Raw genomic sequence first — 11,942 nt, forward strand, 5'->3', positions numbered from 1 at the left:
CTGGATGATCATAAGTCTGCTTAGTCAGAGCAGACTTAGGGCTAAGAAACAGTTATGATGTGTTCTTGAGAGAGGTACTTATTCCTTAGAAGTGATACTTAACTCTCTCTATTTGCTTTGTAGTCAAAATAAAATATGGAAAGCACAGCACGTTGCTGTGCTTTCTATAGCTTCATATAGGTTGAGGAGAAAATTCTACATTATGACAATTCACAATCTCCTTAACAATAAACCCAGGCCTGCTATATAAGACAGCATCATGTTTACCATTGTTTATTCAGACAATAGGAACTCATCTATTTCTGTTCAGCTTTCCTATTTCATAATAGTATTATATATGATTAAGTACCAAAATATTTTGTAATACATTTACAGCTTTCAAACATAATGAAATAGAGTAACTATCAGTGACCAAACCACAAATGTCCAATGAAACATTTTGATATATAAGACAATTGACAAAATCTAAAACAAAAGCAAATATAGTGGTTACATAAGGGTACTTCAAATGGCTATCATGACTCTTCGGTGAAGTCAAGAGTTTTCATTTCAACGAAGAAACTCAGCTGAAGACTCTTGTTAACCAATACTACCTTATTGACTTGTTGTGGTTTAACCCCAGGCCAGCCCTGCTCAAGCAGATCTATAGTCAAAGACATTCTAATCATGACCAAATCACCACCACCATCATCATCATTTTCAACATCTGTTCTCTATGCTGGCATGGGTTGGAAGGCTTGAGAGGAGTTGACCAGTGGAGAGCTACTCAGGCTTCATTTGTCTATTTTTTGCATGGCTTCTACAGCTGGATGCCCTTCCCAATGTCAGCCATTTTACAGAGTATGCTTGATGCACTTATATGACACCAGCCGGTGCTTTTACTTGGCGCAGGTACTCTTATGTGGCAGCAGCACCCACAAGTCCACAAGGCTAGGATCTCTTGGCTGAGAGAGGGATGTAGAGGACATGCCTGTATGCATGAATGCACAGCCATGATTTTATTTAGCTTGGCATGCCTTCTCAAGCACAGGTAACTACCAAAAGTCTCAGTCCCTTGTCATCTCCTCTGTGAGGCCCAGTGTCTGAAGATCCTTTCTCACCACTTCCTCCCACATCTTCGTGGGTCTACCCATCCCATATGTTCCCTCCACAATTAAAGATCAGCACTTCTTGATGCAACTGTCATCATCCATACACATCACATGACCACACCATCACAGTTTTCTCTTGCACACTATGTCTGATGCCTCATATACCCAATTTTTCTCTCAAATCACTTACTCTGTTGTACTTGTACACTAACATTACCCATCCAGCGGAGCACACTGGCTTTGTTTCTTTCAAGCCTTCGCATGTATTTATTTCTTTTTTTTCATGTCAGGATATACTTCCAGGGAAATTTGGCTGTTATTTCTAAGTAATTAAACAGAAGCTCCTGCACTGTCTTGTATAGACTAGCATATGAATTTTTTTGGTTATTTTACAGTGGCATCCGTGCTAGTGGAGCGTTAAGAGTACCTATTTCTCTACTACCCACAAGGGATAAACACAGATGGGACAAACAATGACAGACAAATGGATTAAGTTGATTATATCAACATCAGTACGTAACTGGTACTTAATTTATCGACCCCGAAAGGATGAAAGGCAAAGTCGACCTCGGCGGAATTTGAACTCAGAACATAACAGCAGACGAAACACGGCTCAGCATTTCGCCCAGCTTGCTAACGTTTCTGCCAGCTCACCACCTTATGCCAGCTCACCGCCTTAGACCAGCTCACCGCCTTAAGTGTAGCGCGTTAAGAGTACCATACGAGTGTGATCATTGCCAGAGCAACAAGCTGGCCTTCATGCTGATGGCACGTAAAAAGTACCATGTGAGTGTGATCGTTACCTGCGTCGCCTCACTGGCACTTGTGCTGGTGGCACGCGAAAAACATTCGAGCAAGGTTGTTGCCAGTGCCACTGGACTGGCTCCTGTGCAGGTGGCACATAAAAAGCACCATTTGAGCGTGGCTGTTGCCAGTACTGCCTGACTGGCCCTCGTGCCAGTGGCACGTAAAAGCACCCACGACACTCACGGAGTGGCGGGAGATAGGAAGGGCATCCAGCTGTAGAAACTCTGCCAGATCAGATTGGAGTCTGGTGCAGCCATCTGGTTCGCCAGACCTCAGTCAAATCGTCCAACCTATGCTAGCATGGAAAGCGGACGTTAAATGATGATGATGATGATGATGATGATGATGGATAATGCATCCTAAAAATCCATTGCATTAAATGTTGAAAAATACATTTTATTTCCCGGAAAAAGTACTTTAGGAAGGTAAAAAAGTAATTTTTCTTATGCTATCAAGATTAAATTACAAGCAGATTAAGATTGAAAAAAATGTCAATCTAGATAGTCCTATTATTAATTAGAATTGATGAGAGAAAGAAAAAGAGATATAGAGAAATGGTACAAATATATACAAGTAGCTTCTAGATTTTTTTTTTGACTTTTACTTGTTTCAGTCATGCTGAGACACTACCTTGAAGAATTTTTTAGTTGACTGAATCAACCCCAGTACTTTTTTTATAAAGCCTGGTATTTATTCTATCAGTCTTTTTGCTGAGCTGCTAAGTTAGAGATGAAAACACATCAACACCAGTTGTAGAGTAGTGGTGGAGGGACAAAATAGACAGAAACACACACATACACACACAAACATGATGGGCTTATTTCAATTTCTGTTCACCAAATCCACTCACAAGGTTTTTGGTCAGTCTGAGGCTTTAGTAGAAGACATTTGCCAAAGTTGTTACACAGTGGGACTAGACCCCAAAACCATGTGACTGGGAAGTAAACTTCTTACCACTCAGTCATGCTAGCTGAAAACAAAGCAAAATTCAACTGACCCCTAAGAAAACAGAGAAAATAAACAGACTTGTCAGATGTTTGTCATTTGGGATAACTTAACTCTTTTCCTTTCATTATGTACTTTTGGTGTAGATTCAACACACCTTTGTTGTACATACTATACACTTTTAGTATACACACTTCAGTTTATATTGTACTACACACATGTAGTTATGAAGTGGGTGCTGAAAAATTCCTGGCTTTGGGTAAAAGAAAATACAGGAAGATCAGTTAATTATGATTTTATTCAACATATTCCCCTCTCAGATTCACACACTTATTGCAGTAGTCCTTCAGTTTTTCTAAGCCCTGTAAAAGAACTTGGAAGGTTTGGGTTTCCAACCAGGCTTTTTATGATACCCTTAAAACAAGGAACTTAAACATACTACCAGCTTCAACATTTGCAGGAGAAATGTCTGCAACAGAGTGAACATCATGAAAGGCATTCAGAGACAAGGTAATGGTGTAGAACCAAGATGTATGTTAGACATTCTACCCAAGCTTTTAATTAGGTTTAATCTATATGGAAGTCGATAAGCTGGCAGAATCGTTAGCATGCATAGAGGTATTTCTTGTAGCTCTTTACCTTCTGAGTTCAAATCCCACAGCAGTCAACTTCGCTTTTCATCATTTTGAGGTTGATGAAATAAAGTAATAGTTTATGTAATCAACTTGTCCCTTCCCCTCAAAATTACTGGCTTTGAAGCCTGCAGTGGACCAGCATCCTGTTCAGGTGAATGTTGTAATCTTGATCGCTTATATGCTATGGAAACCAGCTGACCAGCTTTATGAGTTCTGAGGCTCAAGGAATTTGGCTGACAAAAACTGTCAACCAAATTCAACTTTGAAAGCACAGATCAATATGAGGATACTTGCTCAAGGTGCTGGTGTAGTGGGATTGAAACAGGAATCTTATGGTTAAGCAAGTAAACTAGGTACTGTAACTACATCCATATTTCTTCATCCCACTTCCTCCTAACAGTCTTGGAGGACTAACAGATAGATTGTGAGTGCTGCCCTTCCTCCTCCAACTAAGCTCCTTTATCACCCAAAGAACTCCGAAACATAACAAATTTTATTATGAAAAACAAGATAACCTATAACAACGAAACAGATCATGTAATGCAGATGTAGGATACTAAAAAAAATAAATAAGAACAAAAATGAAAAATAAAAAAGAACAACGTCTGGGGATGGCAGGTTTGGCCATCTGTAATAGTAACAAATGATAACAAAAACTAAAAGCTTAGTTGAAGCAAAACAACTGCAATTTGAGTTTTTGAAAAGGTCAGAATTGGTTTAAAATTCAATTTGGGTAGTTGGAAACATTTTTAATCTCACCACAAGTTTAGTTTTTAGTATTAAGGGAACCAATAAACAAGAGGAGGTGTTTAGAATAAAAAAAATATTTGTAACCAATAACATCGAGAGTATTCTTTTACTCTTTTACTCGTTTCAGTCATATGACTGCGGCCATGCTGGAGCACCGCCTTTAATCGAGCAACTCGACCCCGGGACTTATTCTTTTGTAAGCCCAGTACTTATTCTATCGGTCTCTTTTGCCGAACCGCTAAGTAATGGGAACATAAACACACCAGCATCGGTTGTCAAGCGATGTTGGGGGGACAAACACAGACACACAAACACACACACGCATATATATATACATATATACGACGGACTTCTTTTCAGTTTCCGTCTACCAAATCCACTCACAAGGCTTTGGTCGGCCCAAGGCTATAGTAGAAGACACTTGCCCAAGGTGCCACGCAGTGGGACTGAACCCGGAACCATGTGGTTGGTAAGCAAGCTACTTACCACACAGCCACTCCTGGTGCTTAGAATATAAAAAAATATTTGTAACCAATAACATCGAGAGTATTTCGGGTTTATTTTTTTATAGCTGATTGTTATACAGAATAAATGACTCTATAATAGCTTAAGTCTACCCAGCCTAATATATTGACGATAACAGAGAGTTCAGCCACAATACATCTGTCCTTAGTTTGAAACATTATAATAAAAGATGCTCGAATATTGACAGTAAATTTCGAATAAGGTCTTTGTTAATCAATCAGCAAGAATCGCTGCTTTGATATTTATCAGCAGAGCATAAGTAGTTGCAAGAATAGCAACCAACTAAAATATCTTCCGTTACGAACACTTATCAAAGAAGCCATCTATAGCCTGTGAGATTTAAATATAACTTTCGTTTTAAATACATACTCAGGAAACCACCAATGACTTTCACTTGGAATGTAGCATCTGTATCCACACAGAATATAAAAGGAGAGAGAAACAAAATAAAACATTGAAGATATTTAAGCCATTTTCCAATACAGCCTTCCTTCTATTGAATTCTATAATGACAGTTCTATTTTGCTGTTCACAGTAAATAAATCACCGAGGAATAGATTGAATGTTGCTATGTTGTTGCTCTGAAGCAGTGTTTTTGAAAGTAGAACAAACAGTTAAAGAGAACTTTTGACTGACAGAATTAGGTAATAAGGATCAATATATTTGATAAAAATATAAAAGTAAATAAAAAGAAGAAGAAATATTGATCTATTTACCACTAATGTCCAATTTTGATAGCAATGTATTACACTTGCTGGAATAAGATAACGCTAAGTGCTAAAAATATACCACTCTGAATGTGTTTGTGAAGGAAAATTAAGTACGTGAAGTTGGGTCAGCTTTGTTTTCAAGTATTTGGCAGCATTGGAGGATCAGCTACTTAGCAACAGAATGTCCATCGTTTCAACAACTGCAATATGTTTTTGATGCTGTTCCCACCATTGTTTTATTTCTAAGATATTTAATGGATAATGACCAACTTTTTAGAATAATTATATTATTAGAATAACCACTTGTTTCCCATGGGGAAATCATAAATTTGACAGTAAGCAATTTATGACATCCCTGAGAATTTTGATCAACCAAATGGGTGACAGGTTGTAGTTTTTATAGTTGTCATTTGTCCCCGAGTCAGGCCTAATTAAGTAGAACTATGATCAAAATGATTCAGTTATGATGACCTCAACTGTCATTCATACACAGTGCTACCTAAGACTAAATTATGCAATGTATGAGTCCTTTTCTTAAGACAATAGGGTATTATTGAAGAATTATTTCACTGATATTTCTAGTAGGTTAAACATTCACATAAAGGCACTTACACTGGCTTTTAGCTCAAAGGATAGGACAGGCTTTTTAACCCTTTTGTTGCAATACACTGCTTTTATTTCAATAAATAATGAAAATAATGAAAAATTTAGTAAAATAAATTTGGCATTATTAAGCTGGTGTTTGAAACAAATTACCATGAAAATTTTTTAATTGATGGAAAATTATAATTTAGATCACTTTAAAACAGTCAATATCATAGAATCAAGGGTGGTCTCTGGCAGGTTGGTATCAAAAGTGTTAAAGACCATCTGTGAAATACCAGTGTCCCATCTAGTAGAAAGAGATTTGTTCCTTGTCTTCTAAATGTTATATAAATCAGAGCTGAGTGTTAATGCTATGGACCCAGTGATCTGAGAAAGCATTATTAGTCAGTAAAAAAAAAAAAAAAACCTTCATTGAAGCACAAATTCCAAATAAATTTTTTAAACTCCACTATGTTTTAAAAGAAAAATTTAGAAACTGTTCTGGAAAACACACAATTTCGTTTCACTACTTTTAAGACTTGGCTTAAAAACAAAAAAAACGAAAAGTTAAATTATCAGAAAATAATTTCGTTTCATACGAATAAAATGAAGAAAACTAAAACTGATAAACATTTGGCAAAGATTGCTAGAATGAGAAAGGCACTGATTAATCTAGAAACATGTCTAATTATTTGATAGGTAAATCCTCTTTTAAATAATCCCCTGCTTTTACATAATTATTTATTGCTGATTTCTTTAAGCCTCTACAGTCCGTATCATCATGTAATATATTCACTATCATTACATTTTATATGCTCCGTTGGGAGGCTTCACTCTTCATCTACTAGTTTTTACTCAAGTGAAGGTATATATGTGTATATCTGTTATAGTATGAAGGAAAATAGTAGACTTAGATCATCTTTAAGCCTACTTGTAAAAAAAAAAAGTAAAAAATAAAATAATAATTCTACAGCAGCACACCTCTTATTAACTCCTACTCACTCTCTCTCTCTCTCTAGGTAACAGTTTCTGCCCTCTTTCTTGTTAACTCTTATTCTCTTTCTCTCCCTCTCTTTCGCTGGCTGGGTAACCATGGACCTCTTCTACAGCAAAACATTGATCTCTGACTCTCTTATTTTTTTATTGCTGACAAGGAGCTAAACATAGAGGGGACAAACAAGGACAAATGGATTCAGTAGATTACATTGACCCCAGTGCATAACTGGTACTTAATTTATCGACCCTGAAAGGATGAAAGGCAAAGTTGACCTCGGCAGAATTTGAACTCAGAATGTAACAGCAGACAAAATACCTATTTCTTTACTACCCACAAGTGGCTAAACTCAGACAGGACAAACAAGGACAGACAAACGGATTAAGTCAATTATATTGATCCCAGTGTGTAACTGGTACTTATTTAATCGACCCTGAAAGGATGAAAGGCAAAGTCGACCTCGGCGGAATTGGAACTCAGAACGTAGTGGCAGACAAAATACCACTAAGCATCTCGCCCGGCGTGCTAACGTTTCTGCCAGCTTGCCTTATTTCTGACTGTCACACTCTAACCTTTCATCATCTGACACAAGATCCCCTCCTCCAATGCCCCTTCCCCTCTCAAAGACTCTTTGTCTTGCAAAGTCACCTGATGACCCCACCAGTGCAGGTATCCCTTAGAAAGCACCCAGTCCACATTGTAAAGTGATTGGCATTTGGAAAGGCATCCAACTGTAAAAACCACGCCAGACTGACCTCACCTGTGAGAGTGCCATGTAAAAAGCACTCAGCCCATTCTACATGGGATGGTGTTAGGAGTGGTTGGTGTTAGGAAGAGCATCCAACCATAAAAACCATGCCAAAACACACTTAGAAGCATGGTGCAGGCTCCCACCTGGTTAGCTCCTGTCCAACCCATGCCAGCATGGAAGGTGGACGTTAAACGATGATGATGATGTACAAAGCCAGCAAATTTAGCTGATTACAGCAAACCTATTATGTGACTGAGACTTTATATTACACAGTGTAACACAATTTTTGTCCTTGGGCAGCAACTGTTATTTCCTATTTGCTTACCCCTAGAAAGTATGAAAAATGGCTAATATTTCCTTCAGGCTTTGCTTTTGTTATAACATTTATTCAAATCTCAAAGAATACCTCTCAACACACGGCTTTGATGCCCCCCTACTACTCCTGCTCATCATCAGAGATGCACATATTATCAGCCACTAAGGGACATGCTCAAGGGGTTATAGTCAAGTAACTGACAAAACAAAATTTGTGGTATTGAGCAGAATATTTGCTGTTATGTTATATCTGCTTCAGCAACTCAGTGCTGAATCTGAAATGTAACGGAAAAAGGTAAGTTTTAAACCATTGATGCCCAGGTAACAAAAGCAAAGCTTGAAGTGAATAATAGTCATTTCCTTTGAAGCTAATAGGAAATAACACTTACAGACCACTTACAGGCATAGGAGTGGCTGTGCGGTAAGTAGCTTGCTTACGAACCACATGGTTCCGGGTTCAGTCCCACTGCATGGCACCTTGGGCAAGTGTCTACTATAGCCTCGAGCTGACCAAAGCCTTGTGAGTGGATCTGGTAGACGGAAACTGAAAGAAGCCCGTCAAATATATGTATATATATATATGTGTGTATGTTTGTGTATTGTGTTTTTCCCCCCTAACATCACTTGACAACCAATGCTGGTGTATTTATGTCCTTAGCGGTTCGGCAAAAGAGACTGGTAGAATAAGTACTAGGCTTACAAAGAATAAGTCATGGGGTCGATTTGCTCAACTAAAGGCGGTGCTCCAGCATGGCCACAGTCAAATGACTGAAACAAGTAAATGAGAGAGAATGAGTAAATGAGACCAAAGACAAAAAAAAAAAAAGAAAACTACTTAATTAGGGGCAGCAAGGATTCTGAGATTGGTATTTGGGTGTTAAGTCTTGTGGAAAGAGACACTGTGAGACCTTTGACAACAGGTTGCTGTCCACTCCTACAGAATTAACTGGAGCAAGTAAAATCAAGAACTCTAAGAAGTAAAATAACATTTGAGCGAGGTCGTTGCCAGTGCCGCTGGACTGGCTCCTGTGCAGGTGGCACATAAAAAGCACCATTTGAGCATGGCCGTTGCCAATACCGCCCGACTGACCCTCATGCCGGTGGCATGTAAAAGCACCCACTACACTCTTGGAGTGGTTGGCATTAGGAAGGGCATCCAGCTGTAGAAACTTTGCCAAATCAGATTGGAGTCTGGTGCAGCCATCTGGTTTGCCAGACCTCAGTCAAATCATCCAACCCATGCTAGCATGGAAAGCGGACGTTAAATGATGATGATGATGATGATGATGATGAATAATTCTTTCTATATTTGTTTTGTTTTTTTAACACAGGGCCAGCAATTTTGAGAGGAGAGGAAAATCAAATACATCAACACCAATACTCAACTGCTACCTGTTTTATTGATCCCAAAAGGATGAGAAGGTGTGTGTGTGTGTGTGTGCGTGTGTGTGTGTGTGTGCGCGTGTGTGTGCGTGTGTGTGTGTTAGTGTCTCCTTGCCTTGGAGTGTCACTGTCATGCAAGATGTGTCCTTCATTTCTAATCTTCCATGAAAAACATGTGAGGGTTTTTGACAGGAAAAGCATCTGGTTGTAGAAAATCTGCCTCAACAAATTCTGACCAACCAATGCAAGCATGGAAAAGTGGACATTAAATGATGATGATGAATAAAACAAAGAAGAAAAAAGCTATTAGTGAAAAATTACTCCATTTCACTGAGAAGCATATTTGTCTATTGAGTAGCATTCAATATGTGTGTCCCTTGGTTAATACTGTGAGAAAACTCAGCATTTATATCGTAGACTAACAGAGTGTTCACCAATCACATAATGCTTCAGTTATTGTGGTTGTTTAGCCTAAGATTAACTATGATTAAACAAACTTATGATCAAATGCATTCCAGCTGTGACCATCCCATCATTTTTTTCTTCACAGACAATGCCTCTAGGACTGCATTATCTAATATGTCTGCCTAGGCATGGCTGTGTGGTTAAGAAGCTCGCTTTGCAACCACATGGTTTCAGGTTCAGTCCCACTACTAGGCACCTTAAGCAAGTGTTTACTGTCATAGCCCCAGACCAACCAATACCTTGTGATTGAATTTAGTAGACAAACGGAAACTGAGTGGAAGCCCACTATGTGTGTGTGTGTGTGTGAATGTTTATGTGTGTGTGTCTATGTGTATGTTTGTGTGTCTTTGTGTTTATGTGTATGTGTGTATATATGTGTGTGCATGCGCTTCTCTATATATGCATGTGTGTATGTAGGTGTGTGTGTGTGTGATCTGTATTTGCTCCCTTCACACTTTTTGGTTTGTTTATGTTCCTAAAACTTAGCGATTGATTGAAAGAGACTAATAGAGTAAGTACAAGACTTCAAAAAAAAAACGTAAGTACTGGAGTCAATGTTTTTGTTTGACAAAAAACCTTCAAGGCAGTGCCCCAGCATGGCCACTGACTGAAACAAGTAAAATATAAAAGACAGTAGTAAAGTGTCTTTCAAAAGAGAGTTCTGGGTCTAAATATAGGCTCTGTGATACTTTTGCTAGCTGTGTTAGGAGTCATTTTAGTCATATCCACAGAATAGCCTGAAATTTTGGGAGAGGGGGGCTAATCAATTCCATCAACCCCAGTGCGTAACTGGTACTTATTTTATCCACCTCAAAAGGATGAAAGGCAAAGTCAACCTTGGCAGAATTTGAACTCAGAATGTAAAGAGGGATGAAATGCTGCAAAACATTTTGCCTGGCATGCTAACAGTTCTGCCAGCTCAGCAAACCTCTCCTGCCTCGGGAGATAATTCAATTAACTGTTTAAAAAAGGCTAAAGGAGTAAATCTCTACAGAAAATATTGTGGGATGGTCCCTAAAGCAAATATGTACAGTCATACTTAACCAATATATAGTGACCCCTGCGTGTATGTGTGTATATATGTGTATGTGCATGCACTTCTCTACATGTGCATGTGTGTATGTAGTGTGTGTGTGTGATCTGTATTTGCTCCCTTCACTGGAAACATATGCTGCAAACATATTGACTTGTCTTTCTCCTGGGGTGTATCCATGAACAGAGAGGTGGTAAGTATACTTGGGACTAGGAATTTGCTTCTGGAAACAGTCCAGGCACAGCTGAAGCGGTTAAGCTACTGTCTCTGAAACACCATCGACCAATAATGCAAAAGGCCAACAATATTTGCCAAGGATCCATCAAGGTTGACTTTGCTTTTCATCCTTTCGGGATCAATAAAATAAGTACCAGTTGAGTACTGGGGGCCAATGTAATCAACTTAAATTGAAATTGTTTGCCAAAATATGAAACTAATATTTGCCAAGGATAAAACACAATAGCAGAGGCAGAGTATACATCATTGGCAGGTTTGCTGACAAAACTTACATAACAATACTCAACTACAGAGAAACACAATATGGTTTAATAAAACGAAGTTAAAAAGACTGTTTGAAGTCTGAATTTATCCTCAAGTAATAAGTTACTCTATTCATATTTTTTCTCTCCATGTTTTTAAAATTTTTAACCAGATTTCTCTCTTTTCCAATGATCAATAGTTATTACAAATACTTTGTTATGAGCCAATTCTAAAGACAGCAGCTGTTTAAAAGAATGTTTTTATGTTAAATTGTTTCTGTATATTTTGTGTGAGGCTTTGATCAAAGATATATTTGATGAAGGGTGGGATGGGCCCTGAACAAGAAATTAAAGAAGACAGCTGGTATGTAACAATTCTACAGCATTGGATTACCTAACTGATGTAAAAATACATTCAACCACCTTCCTTCAAGGTTGTGTGGTGAAGAAGCTCATGTATACATACATATCTTT

This window comes from Octopus sinensis, linkage group LG18 (assembly GCF_006345805.1).
Source record: "Octopus sinensis linkage group LG18, ASM634580v1, whole genome shotgun sequence".
Taxonomy (NCBI): Eukaryota; Metazoa; Mollusca; class Cephalopoda; order Octopoda; family Octopodidae; genus Octopus; species Octopus sinensis.